Genomic DNA, 27,862 nt, shown 5'->3' on the forward strand with positions numbered 1-27,862 from the left:
CCAAGATCATATGCACAAAAACATTCTGACTTAGTTTGGTGATCATTTGATTGGAACTGCTTAAGTTATTAAGCAGACACTGCCACCCCTCTCACTTTTAAATAATTTAAGTATTACAAGAGCTCGTCGAACACGAAATGCCCCCCTTGATGCATTCAGTAATTGCACAAGGAACAGAAATTATCTGCTCACTGTAAACACAAATTCCATTTCGGAACGCAAAACTATGCAAGTGGTCCAAATTTGAAGCCTGTACCTTCAGAAATGTGAAAGTAGGTCACTAGGTCAATCTCAAGATCAAAGTTCATTTCAGTACACAAAACTATGCTTGTGGTTCAAATTTGAAGGCTGTAGCTTGAGAAATGTGAAAGTAGGTCACTAGGTCAAAATCAAGGTCAAATTTTATTTTGGAACAAAAAACTATGCATGTGGTCCAAATTTGAAGCCTGTACCTTCAAAAATGTGAAAGTAGGTCACTAGGTCAATAACAAGGTCAAAGTTTTTTTCAGTACACAAACCTATGCCTGTGATCCAAATATGAAGGCTGTAGGTACAGAAATGTGAAAGTAGGTCACTAGGTCAAGATCAAAGTCAACTCATGTCAAGGTTCATCTTGCCACTCAAAACTATACATGTGGTCCAAATTTGAATGATGTAAGTTATGGACATGAAGATTCTAAGTTTTTCCCTGTATAAGTCTATATGAACCATATTACCTCTGGGGCGGGGCCATATTTGACCCGAGAGGGATAACTTGAACAAACTTGGTAGAGAACCACTAAATGATGCTACATTACAAATTACCAAAGCCATAGTCTTTGTGGTTTGAACAAGAAGATTTTCAAAGTTTTTCCCTATATAAGTATATGTAAACCATGTGACCCCCACGGCGGAGCCATATTTGACCCTTGGGGAATAATTTCAATAATCTTAGTAGAGGACCACTAGATGATGTCATACACAAAATATCAAAGCCCTAGGCCATGTGGTTTTGGACAAGAGGTTTTTCAAAGTTTTTTCCTATATAAGTCTATATAAACCATGTGACCCTAGGGGTGGGGCCATATTTGACCCTAGGGAAATAATCTGAACAATCTTGGTAGAGGACCACTAGATTTTGCTACACACCAAATATCAAAGCCCTAGGCCCTATGGTTTTGGACAAGAAGATCAGAAACCATTTAAATGTTCCTGGCCAATGTAACATTGACCTTTGACCTAATGACCTTTAAATCAATAGGGGTCATCTGCTGGTCATGGCCAACCTAACTATCAATTTTCCTGACACTAGGCCCAAGCGTTCTTGAGTTATTGCCTGAAAACCATTTTACTGTTCCTGGTCACTGTGACCTTGACCTGTGACATACTGACCTCAAAATCAATAGGGGTCATCTGCTGGTCATTACCAACCTCCCTATCAACTTTCGTGACCCTAGGCCTAAGCGTTCTTGAGTTATCATCCGGAAACCGTTTTACTGTTCAAAGTCACTGTGACCTTGACCTTTAACATACTGACCTTAAAATCAATAGGGGTCATCTGCTGGTCATTACCAACCTCCCTATCAACTTTCATGATCCTAGGCCCAAGTGTTCTTGAGTTATCATCTGGAAACCGTTTTACTGTTCAGGGTCACTGTGACCTTGACCTTTAACATACTGACCTTAAAATCAATTGGGGTCATCTGCTGGTCATTACCAACCTCCCTATCAACTTTCATGATCCTAGGCCCAAGTGTTCTTGAGTTATCATCCGGAAACCGTTTTACTGTTCAGGGTCACTGTGACCTTGACCTTTAACATACTGACCTCAAAATCAATAGGAGTCATCTGCTGGTCATTACCAACCTCCCTATCAACTTTCATGATCCTAGGCCCAAGTGTTCTTGAGTTATCATCCGGAAACCGTTTTACTATTCAGGGTCACTGTGACCTTGACCTTTGACATACAGACCTCAAAATCAATAGGGGTCATCTGCTGGTGATGACCAACTTCCCTATCAACTTTCATGATCCTAGGCCCAAGCGTTCTTGAGTTATCATCCGGAAACGGATTGGTCTACATTCCGACCGACTGACCGACAGACCGACCGACATCTGCAAAACAATATACCCATCCTTTTTCAAAGGGGGGCATAATAACTCCAGAGTGACTGGGACTATTTAAAGAGCCCCTGTAGCCCCTATTGATGCAGGTGTACGCAAAATCGGTATCAAATTACAAAGCTTTAATTGTCCGAGAAACGGTTTTTATGATATAATTTTCATAAAAGAAATGTATATAAAGTTTTAATTACATGACTAACAGTGTCAAATCAATATCAAAACTTGTCTTCAGAAGATGAACGAGCTTATAAAATTTTAGAAAAAATACGAAGGCTTTTGTTGCAACTTAAACATAAATCTGCAGTTATGAAGGATCTCTGTATTGGTCATCAAGTACAACTTTATTACCGCACTTTTAATCAAGTCAAGACAAGTCAAATAGTTTATGTATCTTCATATGTACAGCATGATAAAACATTACAATACTATAATTTTAAAAATACGTATGCCTTTCTATACAGAAATATAAGATACAATTGGATCTATATACATTTACACATTCTAAAATTGTTAAGAATTTCATTTACATTTTTTGTTCAGTTATGTTGTTGTTTAAGTAACGCTTTTCGTCTCATCAATGAGATTTACTCAACCAAAGTGCTTGTCATAAATAAGTTCTGTAAATTAGATATTATCCAGTATCTTAAATAACAAAAAATGTACAGAAAAAATAAAGAACAAAGACCAACCACGTTTGAAGATGGCAACTCACTAATACTGAAACCCGAAAGAAATACGACACATTTTCTTAGTCCTTCTTTCTATCCTTTCTTCTACTTTTTGTCTTATTGTCAAATCACACGAATTGTAAATTATCCATCATACTTGTGTTTACAATTATATTCAATTAAATTGTTTTTTAAGACTATATTCATTATCTCGGTACAACTAAGACCTGAAGTATTTGCACAAATTATTTTGTCCGCAAAGGAGAAGAATTCTATAAGACTATGTGTCTTTCATTCTTTCCTTTCATACGTATCTTGTTCAAACTACGATGTATGTTTTTAATTTGTACATGTATTACTGGGAATAAAATATGTTTAAACTAAAGAAATACGTACATAGAAGCATATCATGAGAACATGCGCACACTGACTAAATAAAGCATACAAATATGTAAAGAATCACGTTGAATCTCGCAACAGTCAGCGATAAATACACTGCAAGAGAGTAAATGGTGCGCCAAACCTCTCTTTTAATCCCTGCAAATTTCCAAATAGTTTCAAGACAATGATAAGAAAGTCTGAGATGTGTGCGGCAAACTGCCATGTTTGTATTATAAAATATTAAAATCATCTATACTACTGCATAAAAAATAATATCTAGTATGCTTTAATAATACAAAAAAAAAAAAAAAAAAAACAACAACAATAAATATAAAGTGAAATATAAAGTAAAACTGAAAGAAATTGACTTACTATTTACTTGAAATACCAATAATAATGTTTTATTTCATCTTCATTTCATAAATATATATTTTTCTAAACAAATTAATCCATTTATGCCAGCGTCAAATTTCAAATCTTTTCAGTAACTTCAGAGTTCATACAGGAAACGACTCGTTGACATTTACATAACGTCGCTTTATACCAACTAAATAGCCAAAGAGAATCTTCTCGCAGAAGCCTACAGCGATCAACATCTTTCAATGCCGCTAAAATCCTTTATAGTGTTCGGCTCACCGTAAGACACAGTAATGACTACATTAGCGGTATTAACCAATAACCTTTCTTTCGAGCTTAACTACCAGTTCGTTCTATATGGTTCCAAAGCTTTTAACATCCATAGAATATCAGAAAAATCACACATTTTCTGAAAATGTTATATTTGAGCACAATATTTTTGATCGTATAACAATGCAAATTCTAAATTCTATAATCCCTTTTATGCCCAAAAAGAAAAAAAAAACAACACTTAAAACGAAAATAAGATAAAAGTATTATGAGATATCAGAGTTTAACGATAACAACGTTTATACATAGTGTTATGTTTATACATCTCAAATTATGCAAAACATGTTATTATAAAGAAAACAAGATATAAACATTATAAGTCTTAGAATGTTAAGCTAAAAGCCAACAAAACTTCACAACAGCGGGTGTTAAGTGCTGTGTGGCGGCCGTAAAAAGTCGCCCCGACTTCATCTCAGTGTTGTTATATTTTCTGGTCCTTCGGGATCATTGATTTCAACTCATTTAGATTTGAAGATTGAATACTGCTTAAGCCGGCGCTAGGGGGCGTGGGCAGTGTTGCATTTTCCATTACTGCTCATGAACAGACTAAATCAAACCGAGTCTGCAATTTTCATTGTTTGCCTTGTTCTCGGTGCTTCCGAGGGATCTACTTTCCATATTTTATTGACAAAGGTGTCGTTATTACCTTCGTTCTCAAAAAAGCAGGAGAAAAAAGTTTGTTTTTTTTGAGATGGATTATAATAAAAACATAATTTTGGTTTAACCTCAAAGTTATAGGTCATACGGCGACTTTACAGCTTTTTATGGTGGAGGAAGACCGCAGGCATTATTCATCGTGGGCTGGCACCTGGGTAGAACCAACAACCATCTGTAAGTCCAGCGAGGTTTAAGCCGACAAATATATTGATCAACTACAGACCAATGATAAAAGGAAGTATATTAATATTAAATTAGAGAAGGATATAAATTTTGTAAAACAGGTTTACATACGATTAATTGGAACGAAACCTGTATTATCAAATGCTGATTGAAATTCAAAACGAATTTGAAAAGATATACAAAACAACAAAAGGTTTTTTTAGTGAATGGAAAACATGCTTTTATAGGCTGCACATAATCTATTGATACCTCGATATATTTTTATCATTACATAATTTTCATCACAGAAGGCAACAAAAATCGTTTTCGCAAGATAAAAAACATTATAAATCAAACCAGGACTACGAAAGTAGGGTTGCTTGCCATTAGCGAGTTTTAATTTAAAAACATGGCATGTCTTATGGTTCAGTGTTCTTATTGTTTCTGGTCCTTTGGAATCATGGAGTGCATTTATAATCAATGTAACAGAATTTCGCTAAAGCTGGTGGTCGGGAGCATGAGGCTGGTGGTCGGGAGCATGAGGCTGGTGGTAGGTAGCATGAGGCTGGTGGTAGGGAGCATGAGGCTGGTGGTAGGTAGCATGAGGCTGGTGGTAGGGAGCATTAGGGAGCATTATGGGAGGGGGTGGAGATGAATCACACATTCCAATACCTCACATTAACAGACTCAATCAAACAGAGTCTGTTATTATTTTGCTTGGTTGCATTTTATGGTTCCAAAATATCTACATTAAGATTTTATTACTTAGTAATGGGCAATAAACGAGTTTAGAGGAGGCCTAGTATTTAATATAGACTCAAATACAAATGAATTTATACTGTTGATTAGAAGCTTCTGGAACTATAAGAGCACGCAACTTCATGATAGCATGCAATCTTAAGTTCCTCGTCTCTTTGGACAATCTGATTTACATTTTTTTTCGTCACTGTCCATCTATATGATCGTCCATGTATCAGAAAATGTCTATATAATCTTATTTTTTAACAGGCTGTCTGCAAATCGTATCACTGCAAGTATCAACAAATGTTTTGTGAAGATCTGATTTCAATGATGTAGAACTACTTTTGGAAGCTAGTCCCGGGAAGCAACTCTACTATTGGTCAATTTTAATAAGTGCTATGATAGTTTCAAGACGTACTTTATTAATGTTGGGCCTTCGGCAGTAGCATAACCAAAATAATATAAGAAATGAAGCAATATTTTCAAACAATGGCAGACATAGATATATAATGACAAGGAATTGAATATTGCACATTAGAAAAAGTTGTCTATTATTTTCTGTGTAAAATTTATATTTACTGGATTATTTTTTGCAAAATAAAGATAAGTCTTATGAAATTCAGACACGTGTCAATTGTCAAACCCATCACTCCGGAGATCCCCGCTTGTACCATTTGTGCCTTTAGAATAAATAAAGTGACGTGCCATATGTGCCTAAAGATCAATCAAGTGAGAATTTCTCTTGACATAATGGATGAGCTTATGGAAACATATTTGAATCCTAAGAACTTTTATTGCAGATTAAATAAGTTCATTAAATGATTAATTATCCCCCGCGAAATGTCCATCTGGTACAATCAGGTAGAAAGACAAATGTCGCTACGGTTTGAGTCACAGAAGTAAGACGATCAAATTTGTACATTCTTGTAAAGTTGTCCTTTCATAACCATAAAAGGGTTATCACTGTCATACAAATAGGTCAAGTGAGCATACATCTGCTGCAATGTATTTGCTAGTGTATACAAACCATTCTTACACTTTTCCGATTTTCTTTTATTTATATTAAGAAGGATGTTATCGTGTGTTGCCTTGTCGGTTAGAGCACGTTTCGCAAAACGACCTACTTTCGGCTATTCCGATTTACTCCCTCGTATTTAAAACCGCAGTTTATTTCAGATTAGTATCCGTTTCTTGTGTAATTTGAATGTGTTAATGTATTAGAATGCGTTCAAATGCAACGTAATTAAATACTCAGGTTATCGGTCTTCGTGATTAGATTAATACGCATCTGAACTCAAAACCGTGTTTTATTTGCGGACAAAGCATGCAAAACTAAAATCTATTTCCCAATTTACAAAATGCAACTAGATAGAGCACTGGGGGGACATAAATTGCAGTTTCTAATTAATTAAAGTGGAGGGGAGGGGATGGGGCACTCTGGTTTAAAAGTTATTTATAAGACTTTTTTTTCACAGTTAGCACAAACATTTCCAAATAACATCCGCTAATACTTGTATACTACGACTATGATATCAGCAAGAATGGTAGTTTTAAACGTATCAAGGGCGATTAGGCTGATATGATGCAATAGTTTACATGATCGCAAATGCATTCACAACAAATATCATGTCCAATTAACTAACAATATATAGATATGGTGGTGGCAGGACAAAAAGTGCAGCTGATTGATATAGTTACTTTGGTCATACTATCTTTTGAAAACAAGCACAAGGTAGCAGCTAACTGAATACAAACACAATTAGGGAATATTAACATGGAATATTAACACGTAAGATGTGGTTGCCTGGGGACAGACGGGCCGGACGGACAGGCAGAAAAATTGAAAACGCCAAAAGCTGTATCTCTACATCTTTCGCGGGGGATAGAAATAAACTGAAACAAGAAATGAGCTAGCAAGGAGAATGAGAAGTTCTCAACAGTTCGTTTTAGTTTGTTTGTTTTGGGTTTAACGCCGTTTTCTACAGTATTTCAGTTTTGTAACAGCGGGCAGTTCAGCTAACCAGTGTTCCTGGATTCTGTACCAATACAAACCTGTTCTCCGAAAGTAACTGCCGACTTCTCCACATGAATCAGTGTTGGGGGACGAACGATTTGAGACACAGTGTCTTTTATCAAATCGTCACGGAGAACATACGCATCGCCCAGGTCTCAAACTCGCGACCCCGCGATCCGTAGATATGCGCTCTCCCTATTGAGCTAAGCGGCCAGGGCCAAAACAGTTCGTCCCAACCTGTATGGACAATTAATTGATACTGCCTTTTCATATTTTATAGTTGCTCAGATTGAAAGGTCGATATTGATACACACAAAGTTACATTATTTTTGATAATTGATTAATTTGTTGACATTCATCTCAGCATAAACATACATTTCTACACTTCTTTTTGCTGATGAAGTCAATATCATATTTAGATAAATGCATAAATTAAATTATTATCCAGGAAAGTTTTTTTCAAAAGGGTTTTCTGCATAATTATCTATATAAAATACGTTTTAAATTTATTTAAATTTATTGATAACTTATTATTTTAACATAATTATAATAACATTATTATACATATAATTTATAATCTATTGTCTGACGTCAAGATAATATGAATGTATTATATAAACTGAAATTGTATTTAACCTTTACTCAAAATGCTTATTTGTTCTGTTATATATACTGATGACAGATAATAAAAGTATGTAAAATGAAAATATAATTTAGTTTTATATTCAAAAACAATGCCAAATATTAAAATACTTACGTTTTAGTTTAAACCATCCATATCATATCATTATATGCCTTACACCAGACGTGTATATTTTTTCTATAATTATAGTTCAAAAGACAGAATCATGAATCAAAATTGTGTTTAAAATTGTGTCCAGTATTTGTCAAATGTCATGTCATTTCTAACTTTCACTGTAATATTCGCATAAAAATCTTGACATTGAAGGCATCGATCCACTCTGAACCAATGAACACTTACAAACTAAACAGCCACAAAGGTTTTTGATAGCAAGCGATAGCGATCGACATCTTTCCAATGCCGCATAAATCCCTTTACAGCGAATATAAAATGTTCAACTCACCGCAAGACGCTCTTTAATCAATCAGTATGGTTGAGACAACATCAACCGGAATTAAAACACCTTTTCTAGAGAAAAATAAGTGACCAACTTAAAGTTTAACTACCTAGCTGTTCAATACGTTTCATTTCGACAGTTTTTTTACGCAGAGATTTTACATTACCAAAAAATAGTAAGAAGTCAACTTTTGTTAAAATGTTATACTTGGGCATCTGATAAAATCAGTTTTTACCCCAAAGGAAAACTACATTAAAGGGAAATTGTATAAAAACGCAACAATAAGCGACGTAAATCAGTAAGAAACAAAGAGCAAACGCATTTTACAAAAATTTTAAAGGTAGGGCGCCGTTGGTCCTCTCTTTCAATTAATGCAAAACTATGTATTTGTGTTTGAAAAAAACAACAAAAATATCTGCCTTCTCCGATAAAAATGACGTATAGGAAAATATTGATCTAGTAGAATATTTTGACAAAGAATATGGTTATAAACGTTTCATTTTATCTTTTTGGCATAATTTAATCGGATAATTTATTGATATACTACTTGCAATGAATGAACTAAATAACCAAGCATGGTGCAGTAAACTATTTACATAAAGTTATTTATATGGTCAAGCAGACTGCGGCTCCATCGGCAATTAAACTATAATCTATAATTTGCTTAAATGAGAAACTATGAAAATAGATTTCTTCTACAAAGTATTATCACACAATTGAATGATGTTAGAAATGGAAAGCAAGTTATTATTTCAGTGTGAATGATGCAATATTTTAGTTTAATTCAAGTTTGCATGTTAGTAATGAAATGTCACACGGTTAGTGTTCAACATAAAATATTGCGGGGTCGTGGGTTCGATCCCCGGTCACGTCATACCAAAGACATGAAAAGTGGTACCAGTAGCTCTATTGCTTGGCGCTCAGCATTTAAAGGGACACCGGCTTCTCCTTTCTCATACCCTCAAGGCGATAGATTCCATCAGGAATGAGGTGTCGAGAGTGATTAATGTAAGTTGTAGAACTTGCTTCACAATCGACCTAAAGTAAATTAGTATAAACTAACAACGAAAGGTTAAAGTACTTAATGCAGTGCCTAATGGGATAAACGGTTAATAAATCGCGATCAATTACTGGATATTATAAATAATGATGTTTTTATTCACAACTAATATTGCAGATTATTATATATCGAGGGTTCAACGCAATGAGGGCGTATCTACATATAATTATTATTCGATATGGCAATAATCTATGCTGTATTTCCTGAAATATATTTGTCACAGCTCTGAATGCTTTTGCCGTTCTTTGTGCTTCCGAGAAATCTACCTTTACCTTCAACTTCTGATATCATTACACAATAAATGTATCGACTGTATTGTTCTTTTTAGGAATTATATATATGGTGCATGTATCCTGAATTGTTGTCGCCTATCTCATGAAAAACAGATTGTCACTTTTTAGCATTAGCGACGTTATGAACTTTACACTGTGATATTCATAACTTTTTTTCAATCTTATTTGTCCACGTGTTACGAGTCAACAGAAATGATACAGCAAGGGACAGATTATAGGAAGTGACACCAATAAACGTTAAACTACAATATGTAATATTGAATTTTAAATGCCTCTGCAGTGTCCTTAACGACAAATAGCATATCCATTAGGTTTAGGAAGGAAACGTATTCGGCTATATATATCGTTGAACGTCTGTCGGTAAAAATAGAATTCCAGAACGTGTAAAATTGATATTTCCTGAAAGTTTGTTGTTAACAATAAGGAAAGATAAATCTCCTATTATTTAGTAACAATATTCACTGACCTATTTGCCATACGTATGATTATAGGAAAGCAAAATGACCAACACCATGTTTAGGAAAGCAAAATAATAGAAGCGTGAACATGATCTAATCCATGTACGTTTCGGGTATAGATAATTATTCTAACTCGATTTGTCATCCTATTAAATAAAAAGGGCTAAATCTATGTGTTATTATTCAACAGTTTTTTCTTCTGACGTCACAATTATTACGTCATAGCGTTAGACGGCATAGCGGCGCGCTGGAAAAGAAATCAACAGAAATCAGGCAAATATTTGACGGATAGCTAATAACCCTTTCCTTGAAAACGTGTTAGAATCGGAGTAATATATATTTCAAACAGTGACTTGTTCGTGAATAAAATCATTGTTTTCGTTTAGATGCGTATTATTATATCACTCGCATCTAAACTCCAAACATTTCTTAATTAATGCTACCTTACACGAACTACAACAGTAATATATGAAATGTTAATTTCTTATTATAGCTGATATTTCAATACCTCTTCTCTTTCATGTTACTTTTTGTTTACACTTGTCTTTATACATGCTATTCTCTTTCCTGTTTTAAAGTTTGAACAGCATGTATAATGAAAAATGTAAGAGAAAAATGATGCTTTTTTTACTTAATCCATTTTCACCATTTTTTATTACAGAAAGAAACACCAATATATTAACAAAAATATGATTACGTTGCATAGATTTGCAACACATGGCCAAAAATCAATTTCTGTAGTGCATTATTAGGAAATTACACATTGCCATTATTATAACTTTGGTATTTGTTTAAAAACTGGAACATTTCATTCTTTGCAAGGAAGTCAACTATATGTATATTTTTACACTCAGCAATAATTAGTTTTGGTTTCAGTAATGGATGTAGATATGTGTTAATATTATCTTACACAAATTATAACAGTAATAGGTATATGTACGTATCCATAGTTTGAAATGATTCGAGAAACATAGTATGGGGTAAGGGTATAAAGGTTTGTGTTGCATGTATCTCAAAATGTACTTGACCTAGAGTAATAAAACATTAGAGGATCATTATAAAGCATTTGTAATTGTGCACCTGGATATCATCCAGCAAAACCAGAGTGAAACTGCTTACACTGACAGGCAGTGGAGGCACCGGTGGCCTACATTGCACGGACACAAATCTAGCCATTTTGTCGTGTTGGGTTTCACTGTGTCTGTTTAAATTTGTATTGAAATCTATGGAACTGTCAACTAGCTTATTCGGACATGCCTGAAAATGGGATATTCATTTAATACCTAGAAAGGTATTAAGTAACTGCACACGAATAGAGTTCCATCACCCATTATCAATAGAAAGATCTTTAGATCTATTAGAATGTTCACAACAGATTCGAACAATATAATCTGCCAGATCTGCGAAAGGAACAACATGGCAATAAAGTTTTTATATACCGGAATTCACATAGCTCTTATGCAAATTAGGTGTACTTGAGCTGCGTATAGCAATTTACTTCACGTTGACACGAGAACAAATAATGCACATTTGTATTTGACATTTCGAAGCAATTTGTGTAGTCACTGCTTGATTTAACCGCTCGTGTCTGAACGGACTTTAACATAATTATGTCATTCGAATATAAATTCTTAAGCTACAAATAATATCTATGATACCTACACAAAATATTCATTTTACTATTGTCAAGGCAATATCGCACAAGTTAATTACAATGATAAGGGATCTTTCATTGATAAAATTCTCCCTTTATCAAATTGTCACCGCTAACAGCTTGCAGTATGTTATCATTAATGATTTTATATTGTGAACTGTTACATTCAGATAATGTTAGTGCACACTGTACAGTTACAAAAGCAAATTGAGATGTGTATTATGTTAAAGTTATATCAAAGATCTTTATCATCACTGGGCAATTTAAAGGCATTTTACAAAATGCGTTGTTGCCCTTCAGGGACCATTAGGAATATATAATTCAGAATTTTGCGGATCCACACACAATAGATGCGGATCCACACACAATAGAGTATGAATCATTATTGTACTGAATGAACATATTGAATAGTTCTTAAAATCAACGCTTTGCGTAGATATGGAATCAGACAGATATATTTGCGGTTTATATTTCAAACATCTGACTTGATTTTCATAGAAAAGAGTCAATTATTTAAACGTATTATGCCACAATTATATCATGCAATGTTAAAACATTAAACTTTAACACAAAGTTGTTTATGTCATATATTCATTTCAGATCGTAAAGTCACATAATGTACCTGCTTCTGTGCTTCGAATGAAAGTTATCTATGATGAAATAATACACAAATGACGTTATTTGGTATCAGTCTTTTATATAAAACATGTGTGAATAAAATAAGACTTACGTTTTACTTTTAAGTTAAATATCCATCCCAATGATCAAACTTTTCCTTACTCTAGCAGAAAAACTCATGTTACGTTTCCGAACGTCGGAACACCGATATTATATATGTCCGTGTGAAATATTAAAGGTTATCTAGATGAAACTGTTAAAAACCACAATACAATATGTGACTTCACAGATGTTGTTCCGGTAAATAAGTTGACATCGAGCTATCATCTGTTAAAAGCCTAATACTAAATATCAAGGGATACCAGCTGAAACCTATCTAGTGGTCAAACCATTTCATTACCGCGGCCTAGCTTAGGACTATCTTTAATCAATTCATGAATTAAAGTCATTCATACTTTAATTACAATTAAATCTCTACTTCCTTTTAGAATTTTATCTGATATTTTTGTATCGAGTGAAAAATACAACGTTTATCATTTTATGTAAGAATGTTGGGTTCTTGGTCACACGGACATAATTATAATATCATAATTATGGTGACTTTATGGAGAAGACTTCCAGCTGTTAGACATGGGCGGGCCCCTTGGTAGAACCACCGACATTCCATATGCCAGCTAAATGTAGTATTCCAAGCCGTAAGCAATGTTTCGAACTGACCATGCAACAGAGTACAAATTAACTGGCACAGGACTGAAGCTGATACAATACACTGAAAAATAAATTTTCCTTAATAGGAAGAAAATACTTGTTACACGCTTTATAAAGAATATGTTGAGGTTAACAGACCGGATACATTATGCGTCGGCTGGAAATTAAAAGCCTTTTTGTCTTATCTTACAGATTTTATGAAATTATGGGTCTTACAGTTGACTCATGGAAATAAAACTCAAAGTGTGATGACATTCAATAATTTATCGTATTTTGTAGAACTGTTCACATTGTCTCTTATCTGTCATTAATTGTTGATGCAAGATTTTGTTTTCTTTTTTCGAGAAGCTATTTCCGTATCGTCCTTTAAGTAATTAATGTGCTAATAATTTTCTAAAACAAAATGCTACCAGTGAAGACAAAATCTGAATATTCAGTATGCTGTCTTATTAATTATTTAAGTTTAACTTCAAAATAAATGAAAAATATGACACATAATTATAGCATCTGTACTTCTTCTATTATTAATTCAATATTGTCAACTCTATTGTTGTAATTTAAGGGGATATCGCAAGTGATTGTTTTTTTTTTGAAACAACTCCCATTGCAATAAAACTTTTAAGAAACATTAGACACATTAGTTTATATTTTCTCGCTAGAACTACAACATATACCAATAACATAATGACAAAGAGTGCAGAACTGCCAAAAAAACTTTTAAAATACTCTAATTAGTGAGCAGACTAATTGCAAATTTTCTCAGTTTCAACTTTTTCAAAGTCGACAAATTCTCTTAAACTTGGTCAAGATTATATGCACCAAAACATTCCCAGAGAAACGGTTTTATGGTATAAATTTCGTAAAAGGAATGTATATCAATTTTTATTACATGGCAAATCAATATCAAAACTCTAAAGTTAACAATAACCCTTCTATGTATTGAAAATTTCGTCCCGGAAAACATGTTTCTTGAACATTTTGTCCCGGAAAACATGTTTCTTGTGTTTTCTTGCAAATTATCACTTAGCCATGATTGAAATAAAATACTCAAGAGAGTGGATTCCTTGCTTGCACCATGCTCCAGAAAGATCTGTTTCGTCACAAGTGTGTCTAAAATATCTGTCAAGTGGAGGATTGTTTTCAGAAGACGAACAAGCTTATACAATCTTTTTTACGAATATTTACGAAAGCTTTTACTGCAAACTAAAAATAAATCTGAAACTATAAATAGGCTAGAAAGAGGATCTCTGTATCGGTCATCACGTGTACTTTTCCCGTACTCGCTATATTCATAGAATTTGTTAGAAATTTCAATTATTATTTAATTCAATTATGTTGTTGTTTAATTAACGTTTTTCGTCTCATTAACTCGTTTTATCAGCCAAAGTACTTGTCACAAATAGGTTCAGTAAATTAGATAACAACTAGAAATGTGTCCATGGAATACAGATGTCCCCACTACATGACAAAGGACACCTGCATATTCTGACCAACATTCCTGTAAACTTTGGTGACTCTAGGTCAAATACTTTTAGAGCTACGCGCAACACAACATTAAAATGACCTATTTTAAACTAATTCTGGGGCCATAACTCCTACACGACTGAATGAATTCGGACGCGAAACCCTAGGTGCACAACTGCACATGCTGACCAACATTCCTGTAAACTTTGGTGACTCTAGGTCAAATACTTTTGGAGCTACGCGCGACAAAACATTAAAATAACCAATTTTTTACTAAGTCAGGGGCCATAACTCCTATATGACTGAATGAATCCGGATGCGAAACCCCAGGTGCACAACTACACATGCTGACAAACATTCCTGTAAAGTTTTGTGACTCTACGTCAAATACTTTTGGAGCTAGGCGCGACACAACGGACGGACAGACAAGGGCAAATCTATACGCACCAACCCCCCCCCCCCCCCCCCAAAGTGGGGGCATAAAAAGGTCAAGAACAAAGAACATCCACGTTTAAAGATGACAACCCCACTAATACTGAAATCTTATAGAAATACGCGCATAGAGAAGCATATACTGAAAGCACGCACACACTGACGAAGTAAACCATACAGCATAATGTGAACAGTCAGCGACAAATACACTAAATGAGAGTCGATGGTGCGACAAACCTCTCTTTTAATCCGCAACAAGTTCCAAATAGTTACAAGACAATGAAAATAAAGTATGTTCTTAGATGTGTATAGCAAATGGTCATGTACATATTAAACATTAAATCCTCTATAACGTTTCGTCAAAATTATATATCTATGTTTCGGTAATACAAAGAAAAACAGATATAAAATGAAAGAAAGTGACTTTTTATGTACTTAAGGGGGAATGGTACTTTGTCAAAATTTAAGATTTGCTAATAGTCGTATATATCAAAATAAACTTGAAGATATTTCAAATTTGTATCATCATCTTTTAGAGCGATAAACATGTGTATGACGTTACCATGACGTCGCAAACATGACCCGTTTTCGCGCTTTTTACGTCCGTTAATGGTAGCACTAAAATGGTATAAAACTCGATACTACAAACGTATTGTTGGCGTCAATGCATTAGATTATATATCAAACGACAGAATAAAGCAATTTCTTAGTGATCATTAACATGAAAAGGTATTTTCTATCCGAATTTTCGAAGGAGGTGCGAAAACAGACTTTTGGTTGTTTAAGAAAATTCAGGAAAAAAAATCGCTTCTGATCCATTTTGTCAAAGAATGGCCCGTGGAATTTTTGCCAAATTCTTGTATGTAAAAATTCATTATGTTGTTAATGGCTGTGCCAAAATAGAAAAAAGTTCACCGTAGCGTTTTTCTAGTACAACCGTTTAAATTAGAGTATTGTGACGCAATAAACAACGTCGCTTAAGACATGACGTAAGCACGTGAATATTTACATTATTAGCCTTATTTTACACCAGTGGCTGCAAAGATGGTGCTCTCCATACATATGTGGAACGATGCTTTCTAGCGCCTGTATTAATTCAGCTTCTCCTTTTTGTTTGTTTTGATTGACAGCGTATGTGAATTGTTTAATGAATGATGATTTCACTTTTTCGGTTAATGATGGACAGGCTCGACTAATCTTTTCAAGTTTATTTCCTACGATCCGTTTTGTATGTGCTGGATCTGAAAATTTTACAATGTCAGAATTAACTTTCTCCTAAGTTTATTTCGTTGCTGTAGAGTCATCGTCCTCTATAATATGTTTGTACATCAGTCCAGAATTGCATGCCTCTTTATGCAATTGAGCACGAATATCGGGCTCCCATAGCTTTTACAGAATTGCTCCAATTTTTTGGCATCTGTGAAGTTGACCATATTTAATTGTTTTCGTGTAAACTTTGATAAGTTTTCACACAGTTATTGTTACTTTCAAACATTACATATATTGCAACAATATTTGTTACTTATTTATAAACTTGAACCCAAATAATAAAACAGTTATTGACTGTTAAGCCATCAGATATGATGTGATATTCAACGGAGGTGGACAATATTGACCTCTTCCAGTGAATACCATAGCATATCCAATGGCTCAAGGGTCAATAATAATATAATTTTCAAAACGAAATTAACATAAATAATTGACAGAAAACTCAATAAAAATATTGCTCTTTTTCACTCTAACTTTTAGAAAATTATTATATTTATATAGCAGTCATAGATAATTATCACTCACACGGGTGTGTTAAATTTGCATATATATTATTTTTGTATGTGTATTTATTTTATGTAATAAGTTGTTTTGAAACAAACATAATATTTTGATGGCAAATTTATATTTATAGATAGATTTATTGATAATATTTCTTTAGTACTAATATTTACGAGATTATCCCATTTTTGTTTTCATGCAAAAATATAGCCAAGGGAGACAAACAGATACCGATTAAGTACGGCTGTTATATACATTCTTATTACAGAAACACAACCTAAAGTATAGATTTGTACCAGCATCGTGTTGACTTGTCAGGAAATTATCAGTAGCGCGGTACGGTGACCTCGGAAAAGGGCGCATAACATGCGAGATTGTCGGCTTATATGGAAATTCCAGATGAATTCATATTATTGTTTGTTTTGGTTGATAGAATCCTGTTTTACGGCCCTTTCAGTATTTCAGTTATGTCAGGCAGGTAGACAAGCTTACTGCCGCTCATTGCCTATTTTTTTATTAAAAATATAAGCATTCTTAATTTATTAAGACTTATTATACAGCCATTCTATTCAAACTTATTCTTTCTATAATACGTGTAAAATAAAAGCTCAGTACATAATCCAGGATCGGGAACGGATTTAGCATCTTTTTGAGTGACCGTTCTCTAGTGTATACTGCTAGTTTCTATTTGGACCAACATTGCAAACTTTAATATATTTTTTATTGAATTTTAGGAAAGACAATATTGTGAAACAAGCCGCGAAACAAACGGCATCTGGACGAACATTCCCCATTCTATATCGTTATGTCGTCATGTAAACGGAAGGGGAACCTGTACGTGATGGCATGTTTAAAATTCATAATTTAGTCGTTTCTATTCAGGCTTTTTCCCCGTCCTGTGCAACAAATAACAAATAACAGAAATATTTAAATGAAATGAGCCGCGCCTTGTGAAAACCAACATACGGTGGCTTTGCAGTCTGGTCAGGATCCATGCTATTCGCTAACGGTTTCTTAAATTGCAATAGGCTTTAAAAGCGAACTACATAGATCCTGACAAGACTGCGCAAGCTGGTCTGAATCAAAGCTAGTCGCAAAGCCACTATGTTGGTTTCTTCATGGCGCGGCTCAAATAACATATGTTAAAACGGGTAGAACGGTAACCATTTATGTAAATGTTTTGACGTGTAATCTTTGCAAACAGTACACGGCGGAATCTTAAAATTCATACGTAACATTCGAATTTTAAAATTCCGTTGTACTGCTTGCAAAAGAAAAATAGCGTATATATATAAACTGTCAACTTTTAGGACTGCCTACGTGGTCTGATTCACTGAGATATCTCACTGATGGAGGACTGTAAGTTCGAGCCCCGCTACCGAACATGGCTCTTTATGTGGGAACACTTGGTAGGTTGTGTCATAGGTTAGGGGTTTAGTACTGGTCGTTCCCAGGAACAATGTTTAAGGAAACTACCCGCCATACTGTTGAAACGAGCGTAAAAACTTGATTCAGAAAATTAATCAACTTTTTTAACAGTCTTATTACTGTAGTACTTACTTAAATTCTATAAATCTGCCTTTAATTGTATCATTAATACAATTTAAACGAAATTCACATTCGGATAAAACTGTGCGGAAATGTTTGTATTTTAATTATCCCATGCTTACCTAATGCAGCTGTAACGTTTATTAAATAGGGGTTCCGTAAAATGCCATAGCATTTTAGATTTTACATTTTAAAATGTAGTACACTATATAGACCATACTTAGTTTCGGAAAATATGTTTTTTCCAGTAAAGTCTTTGTTTTGAGTTTAACGTTTTTTTCAACAATTTTTCAGTCATATAACGGCGGGCTGTTAACCTAACCAGTTTTCCTGGATTCTGTACCAGTACAAACCTGTTCTCCGCAAGTAACTGCCAACTTCCCCACATGAATCAGAGGTGGAGGACTAATGATATCAGACACAGTGTCGTTCATCAAATAGTCACGGAGAACATACGCCCCGTCCGAGGATCGAACTAGCGACCCCAAGATCCGTAGACCAACGCTCTTACCTATTGAGCTAAGCGGGCGGGCTTCAGTAAAGTCTTTTTCCGCATATTTTGCAACCATTGTCAAATACATTACCAAAATATGCATAATCGACGATTCTTCTTTTTTGCTTTTCTCCGAGTTTGAAAAAGGTTCATGAAGTGGCTATTGAAATGAACATCAAGAACTTCTAGTAACTTAAAAGATACGCACTTTTCAATGAAAATATTTTGAAATACTGCATGTTATAAAATGTGTAATATTTTTACGATTAGATTGAAATATTTAATTCATGTCTCATAACTGCTTGTTTATAGGTTTCCAGGTAGAATTATTACAAGCCATTTAAAATAAACACATGTAACGTTACATAACGATTACATGTCTTTTAACGACGCTGCAGTAGTCAAGTTCAAACGGTTTTACTACAAAAAACGCTTCGGTGAACTTTTTTCTATTTTGGCATAGATATTAACAACATAATGAATTTTCACATACAAAAATTTGGCAAAAATTCCACGGGCCAATGTTTTGCAAAATGGATCAGAAGCGATTTTCTTCCTGAATTTTCTTAAAGAACCAAATGTCTGTTTTCGAACCTCCTTCGAAAATTCAGATAGAAAATACCTGTTCATGTTAATAATCACTAAGAAATTGCTTTATTCTGTCGTTTGATATATAATCTAATGCATTGACGCCAACAATACGCTTGTAGTATCGAGTTTTATACTATTTTAGTGCTACCATTAACGGACGTAAAAAGCGCGAAAACGGGTCATGTTTGCGACGTCATGGTAACGTCATACGCATGTTTATTGCTCTAAAAGATGATGATATCAATTGGAAATATCTTCAAGATTATTTTGGTATATAAGACAATCAGCAAATCTTAAATTTTGACAAAGTACCATTCCCCCTTAAAATACCAATGATAATCTTTTATTTCATCTTCATTGCATAAATATGTATTTTTCTAAACAACTTAATCCATGCACAAATTCATGCCAGTGTCAAATATCAATTTTTTTTCAGTAGCTTAGAGCTCATACTGGCAACAGTTTGTTGACATTTTACATTACGCCGCTTTATACCAACAAAACAGACAAAGAAAATTTTCTCGCAGAAGCCTATAGCGATCAAAACCTTTCAATGCCGCTAAAATCCTTTTATAGAGAATATGGTAAAGTAAGACATTAGCTTTATTAACCAATAATCTTTCTTTCGAGCTTGACTGCCGAACCGTTCTATATGGTTCAAAAGTTTATAACATCCATAGAATATCAGGGAAATCACAGATGTTCTGAAAATGTTGCATTTGAGCACACTATTTGTGATCGTATAACAATGCAAATTAATATTCCTACAACCCCTTTTATGTCCCAAAAGAAAACAAGAGCTCCGGAAAGCAGGGCAATATACACCCGAATGGGATGGAAGCAAATTCTAAAGAACTTGACTGTTGAAGCCCAAAGGACAGGGAAGAAATTCAAAAAACAAATTCTAAGTCCACATGACATGTCTTAAAGTAATAGAATTTCTCCAAAACTGTTGGTAGGAAGCATGAGGGGAGTGGAGATCTACATTAAGATTTTATTACTTAGTAATGGGAAATAAACGATTTTAGAGGAGGCCTAGTATTTGATATAGACTCGAAATAAAAATGGATTTATACTGTTGATTGGAAAATTTTGGAGCTATAAAAGCACGCAACTTCATGATAGCATGCAACATCAAGTTCCTCGTTTCTCATTTTGGACAATCTGATTTACATTTTGTCCTCACTGTCCATCTATATGATCGCCTAGAAATTAGAAAAAGTTTATATAATCTTAATGTTTTATAGGTTGTCTTCAAATCTTGCAAATGCAAGTATCAACACAAAGTTTAGTGAAGATCTGATTCCAATAATATAGACCTAAGTTTGGAAGCTAATCTCAGAAAGCAACAGTACTATTAGTCAATTTTTAATTGGTGCTCAGAAAAAGATCTTATGCTTGAGTTGTTATATTGGTTTCAAAACGCATCTTATTAATGCTAGCATATCCAAAATACGATAAGAAAAGAAGCGCTAGTTAACGCAACTAGGTAAAGCACTGGAGGAACATAAATTGCAATTTCTAGTTAATTTAAGGGGAAGGGGAGTACTCGGGTTTAAAAGTTATTTTGAATAAGAAGACTAATTTTCTATGAAAAGAATCATCCAGTTAACGCACAGGCATTAACACCAAACATCACGTCAAATTAACTAACAAGATATTATATGGCTGTAGCAGGACAAAAAGTGCAGCTGATAAAAAGTGTAGAGCAATAACTTTGGTCACACTATCTTTTGAAAACAAATGCAAGGTAGCAGCTCTGAGTGAATAAGAACACAATAACGGAATATTAACTCGTTACTATGATGTGATTGCTTAGCGACAGATGGACCGAACGGACGGGTAGAAAAATTCCAAAGCTGTATCTCTACATTTTTTGCGGGGGATAGAAATAAACTGAACTAAGAAATGAGCTAGCAAAGAGAATGAAAAGTGCTACAAACAGTTCGTAACCTGTATGGACACTAGATAACACTGCCTGCTGCTCACATTGAAAGGCCGCTATTGATGTACACAAAAAAACCTCATTTTTGATAATTGATAATCGATTGTTTAATTTACGACATTCATATCAGCATAAACATACACTTCTACACTTCCTTTTTGCTGATAATGCCTATATCATACTTTACGTTAGATAAATACATAAATTAAATCATTATCCAAAAGTTTGTTTTTTCAAAAATATTTTCTGCATAATGTTCTTTCTAAAATACGTTTTTCAATTTATAACTTATTATACAAACCCATAATAACATTTTTATACATATAATTTTATAACCTATTGTCAAGTTAATATAAATGTTTTATATAAAAACTGAAATTATATCTATCTTTCACTCAAAATACTATATCTGTTCTGTTATATATTGATGATAGATAATAAAAGTATGTAAAATGAAAATCATTTAGTTTTATATCCTAAACACTGTCAAGTATTAACAAAATACTTACGTTTTAGTTTAAATCATCCGTGTCATATCATTATATTCCTTTCACCAGAAGTGTATATTTTTCTATATATTTTCAAAAGACAGAAACATGAATAACAACTGTTTGTTGTATTTAAAATTGCGTTCAGTATTTGTCAAATTTCTTACTTTTACTGTAATATTCTCATAAAAACATTGACATTAATCGCATCGATCCACTCTGAACCACGAACAGTTACAAACTAAACAGCGAAGAAGGTTTTTGATAGCAAGCGATAGCGATCGACATCTTTCCAATGCCGCTTAAATCCCTTTACAGAGAATATAAAATGTTCAATTCACCGCAAGACGCTCTTTAATCAATTAAAAAAGGTTAAGACAACATCAATCGGAATTAAAACACCATTTTTGGGGAAAAGTAAGCGTCCACCTTACAGTGTAACAATCTAGCCATTCAATATGTTTCCAAAGCCTTTAACGCGGAGATTTAATATTAGTATCAAGTAAGTGGTAAAAAGCAAACGTTTGAGAAAATGTTATACTTGGGCATCTGATTAAGTCAGTTTTATACCCCAAAGGAAAAATACATTAAAGGTAATTTTTTTTGTATAAAATGCAGCAATAAACGATTTTTTCATAATAACAGTGAGAAATAAAGAATTAAGTACAAACTAAAAATATAGAGGCAAACGCATTTTACAAATTTCTGAAAGCTAAGGCATCGTTGATTTTCTCTTACAATTAACACAAAACTATGCATGTGTGTTTGAAAAATAAAACCAACTCAAAAATATCTGCCTTCTCCGGTGCAAATGATGTATAGGAAAAATATTGATCTAGTAGAACACCTCGACAAAGAATATGGTTATAAAAGTTTCATGTTATCCATTGGGCGTAATTTAATCTTTATGTGTGAATGTCCTTTCAAACTAACAATCATTTTAAACTAGCACACAGAAAACAAAAACTTGGTGTGATGAATAAATGGACAGATTATCATAAGCTTCAGATATTCGATCTGCACATAAGCTATCAATATACTGCTTGCAATGAATGAACGAAATAATCAAGTATGATGCAGTAAAATTATTTTTTTTTTGCCGTACTATGAATATTAGCAGTCATGGACCTAATGCGACTTCAAATCACTAGTAAATTATTAATCTGTAATAAGCTTAAAGACACATCTGACAGTTTCCTTTATGTATATAGGGAAATAATTTCCTACGAACAGAATTTCTTTAAGCTTTGTGTACTGACTGAGAATCATATTTGAAACGGAAATATGTATCAAAATAGAATAAATGGAAACTCCACAGGTCGCCCAACACAACAAAAGCGAAATTGTTGCAGGCTCGGTTTGATTGAGCCTGTTCATGGACGGTAGTGGAAATGCATGCTACCGTCTACGCCGTCTACGAGCAGAACTCAACATTTACACATGTTAAAAGTACAAAACCCAATTTAGAGACATCCGCAGATGTGTTCATTAGGCGGTGCACATGGAATCATAAGTACCGGTGCTTGTTCTTGAATTATCTGCCCTTGAAAATCAATTTTATAGTATTTTCCGACTTTTAATGGTAGACAATTCATGATCAAGGCTGGGTACCTATGATAAGCTTCATTTTATAGTTCTGTTTTTGATTTGATTCTCTGTCAGTAAACACAGTTTAAAGAAGAAATTCTGTCCGTAAGACAATTTTGCCAAATGTCAATATAGACAATTTGGCAATTGTCCTTGACTATGAACATGGCAAAATGATACCTCAAATTCCTGGTCTTTCCCATGAACCAAATTTCTTTAAACTTTGTATACTGAATGCAAACAATGACTAAAACAGAAATATGAATTAAAATGCATAGTTTCCTTGCCTTATTCTTGAATCATGTGCCCTTGAAAATTGGATATTTTTAGTATTTTCTGATTTTCAAGGGCAGATAATTCAAGATCAAGCACCGGTATCTATGATTTTTAATACATATCTCCGTTTTAAAGTTGATTCTCAGTCAGTACACAAAGTTTAAAGAAATTCTGTCCGTATATATATACATATGAAACTGTCAGATGTCTCTTTAAATGAGAAAAGATGAAAATAAGATTTCTTCTACAATGTTTTATCACACAGTTTGAAGATGATAATAATTGAAAGCAATTAAGTATTTCAATCTGAATGATGCAATATTTTTTTAATTTAAGCTCTGTTTACAATGAAATTTCACATACAAAAAATAAAATATTATAATAAAGAATGGTTATATTCAGTACTTAATGCAGTGTCTAATAGACCAAACGGTACATAAACGATCAATTACCAGAAGTTATAAATGATGTTGCTTTCATCCATAGATAATAGTGCAGATTATTGTATATGGCAATAATCTTATAATCTAGGTTTTGTCGTATTTCTTGAAACATATCAGTCACAACTCTGGTTGTTTTTGCCGTTCACTGTGATTTCGGGAAATGCTCCCTTACCTTCAAATTCTGATATCATTAAATACTAAATGTATTGATTATATTATTTTAGGAATTAATTATATAATGCATGTATCCTGCATTGTTGTCTATCTCATGAAAAACAGTTTGTCACTTTTCAGCATTAGCGACGTTAAGAACTTTACGATGTGATATTCATAACTTTTTTCCAAAACCTATTTGTCCGTGTGTTACGAGTGTTGCATTGTTGATACAGTTAGGGACAGACATCAATAACCGTTAAACTACAATATGTCAATAAATTTTAAATGCCTCTGCAGTGTCCTTCACAGCAAATAGCGTATTCATAAGGTTTAGGAAGGAAACGTATTCGGCTACATATATCTTTGAACGTCTGTCGGCAAAAATAAAATTCCAGAAAACTGAATACATGCGTGTAAAATTTACATTTCCTGAAAGTTTTATTGTTAACAATAAGAAAGGATTAATTACATATTCAGTAGCAAAAAAAAAATGATATCTACTGAAAATCTTGCCATACGTGGGATTATAGGGAAGCAAAATAATCAACATCATATTTTTTTAGTAAAGCAAAAGAATGGTCTTTCGGGTATAGATAAATCATTAATGTTACCTTACACAAACTAAAATAAAAATATATGAAATGTGACTCTAAATTGCTTTTTGTACTTTTAGCATGTGTAAATGTTGGGTTCTGCTCAACCCGGGGCTAGAGGGATGCATTTCCACTATCGTCCATGAACAGGCTCAATCAAACCGAGCCTGCAACATTTTCGTTTTTGTCGTGTTGAACGATCTATGGAGTTTCCACTTTTGCTATTTCAAGAATAGAAATAAGTCTTAGATGGCCTTCTCGTTTAGGGCAAAGCCATTATTTTTATCTGAGGACCATATGCCGCTTGTTATGTAATTGCACTCTGTGCATTATTGAATGTTTCATGTGCACCGCCGTATGAACACGTCCGCGGATATCTCTAAACATTCCAATACTTTGTGATTAAAAACTTTGGGTGTTGTTTAATTACCCATTGGATATGGTACCTGCTTTTTAATTTTGTCTTTTGCAAGTTTCTTCGATATACAGGCTCAAGCCTGCATCATTTTCGTTTTGTCGTGTTGAGCGACCTGTGGAGTTTCAACCTTTTGTATTCCATAACCACAGAACCCCTTTCTAAATTCCAGGTATTTAGTTCTGCCCATTGTTTTCAGGCCATTATTATATCTGGGGACCATATGCCGCTTTTTATGAAAATGCACTGTGTGCATCATTGAATGTTCCATGTGCACCGCCGTATGTATACATCTACGGATATCTCTAAATTATTTCCTTGTACATTGTACTTGTATCACGTGTAAATGTTGCGTTCTGTTCAATCCGGGGCTAGAGGGCGTGGACGGTGGCTTGCATTTCCACTTCGGTCATTTTTACATATAACATATATCATCTGCCCTTACTGACATAAAGTCTTGGATTAGAAAAGAATCTCTCTCTGTGAACTTGTGTTTATTAATACAAATCGGCTCTTGTATTGTTTCAGTAATTATATGTAATAATTACATGTATGAAGGAATTCGACAAGTGGATTTATGCTTTTACCGTTTATTTTTCAAACAGTAAACTATAAACAATCTTAGTTACTTGTCAAGGGAAATACTAAAAAAAAGGTAACAGCCTATACTTAATGAAAATGGTATTGATAAGCTGTCAACTCAACAAAGAAACATCATGCTTTCATGCACTATACATAAATCACAATGTCTAGTTAAATACAGCATGTTTGCGATTAAACAATGTTGTATATTGATATCTGAAATTACCCAGATGATACCGAGCAATACGATGCGACAATGTAATGCAACGTAACAATCAAAACAGATTACTTTATTTTATGGTTTAGCAAAACAATAAATCAAACTGCTCTTGTCAAGTTAGAAAAGAAGCACATTAAGTTTTTTTTAACGAATAAATGAATTTGATGAACTGAAGGTATACTGGGTGCCGACCAGTCACCGGACAGAAATCGGGGTTTTTCCATTGCCGTTTTATAAAAAATGAACACAAAAACACGAAATTTGCCCTGATAAAACTTCAGCTCATTTGTCTTCCGAAAATGTAAAAAACTCAAACAATCGGACGTAAAACATCGGATATTTTGAGGCTCAAAAGGGGTAATGAAATGCACTACATCAAACAACAAGGTGGAATAGTCACCGGACAAACATTTCGAAGACTGATTATCTTTATTTGACGATGACAATTGTACCGAAAAAAACTGATTATGTCCATCTGTCTTCTACGCCTTCTAGAAACATGTTTTCATGCACATTGAAAGTGTTAAACTATCCTCGGGGTTGAACTACATAACAGCAGTGATTTACCCATGTTACCATTTTAAACGAAATACTATCTGCAGAAAATACATCGGTGCTTATGCCAACAATCAAATTTATTTCCTATTTTGTTACTTTCGGAAAACCCAAACAATCTATAAATATATTTTTATACAAATGAGGCTCGGAATGGTTGTAAATATATATTATCATATGCAAGGGGATTCACTCGTGCGGTATTAATACATGACCTAGCAAATGATGCAGACGTTCATTCATTTTGCAGAAACAGTATAATGTTTTACCAATATGTGATCCAAGTGAGGAATGAATCAAAAAGAAAACTGTCGTCTGCAGTTCTAGAGTTTCTGTGCTATATATGTAATTGTTTGAGACCCACTTGGTGCCCCCCAAAACAAATCAAGTTGCGCATGCGCACTGCCATTCCAATGCCCCAAGGTCAGAGGACAGCAGTTTTGTAAACACGGGTGAAAATTGGTACGATATTCCTCGTTTATAATTATTAGTCAGTCAATGTTGATATATGAAAATGAAAACAAAGTGCTTAATGTTTCCCATTAGCCGATTACTCCGATATAATCAAAACAAAGCCGTAATTACGTTTGTCCGGTATATATTCCTGTCCGGTGACTGGTAGGCACCCAGTACAGTAACACTACATTATTGCATAATTCATCCATCATTTTATGTTTTACGTAATGCAATGTCACATAAACAACTAATCGAAATATAACTGATCAAAAGGAATGCCTTATGACCATTCATTGAATTCATGCATTGCCAAGTAAAATTGATATTTTCTGAACATTTGTTGTTAAAAAAAATGAATAAAATGAATAAATAGCCTATTCAGAAAAAAAACAATACTGAAATATTGTACCATACGTATGATTATAGGAAAGCACAAAAATCAACATCATTATAATCGCAAAGTGTAAACGGATAAAACTATCAATGTTACCTTACACGTATTATAACAATAATATTGGGAATGTTTAATTTCTATCTATAGCTGGTATTTCATACTGATTTTGTT

The 27,862-nt window shown here is 33.8% G+C and overlaps 1 protein-coding gene across 6 annotated transcripts in view; it reads right to left on the reverse strand.

Moving 5' to 3' along the window:
- Positions 1–27,862, reverse strand: part of LOC123523153 (neurotensin receptor type 1-like) — a 328,743-nt gene that overhangs the window by 55,912 nt on the left and 244,969 nt on the right. The window contains exon 1 of one of the 6 annotated variants that reach the window (XM_045300826.2): positions 22,036–22,180. The exons of the other annotated variants lie outside the window; for them this stretch is intronic. The gene's annotated coding sequence lies outside the window, so the exon portion shown is untranslated. Of the gene's footprint in view, positions 1–22,035; positions 22,181–27,862 lie in introns of those variants that run through there. 6 annotated transcript variants of the gene reach the window in all.

This window comes from Mercenaria mercenaria, chromosome 8 (genome assembly GCF_021730395.1).
Source record: "Mercenaria mercenaria strain notata chromosome 8, MADL_Memer_1, whole genome shotgun sequence".
Taxonomy (NCBI): Eukaryota; Metazoa; Mollusca; class Bivalvia; order Venerida; family Veneridae; genus Mercenaria; species Mercenaria mercenaria.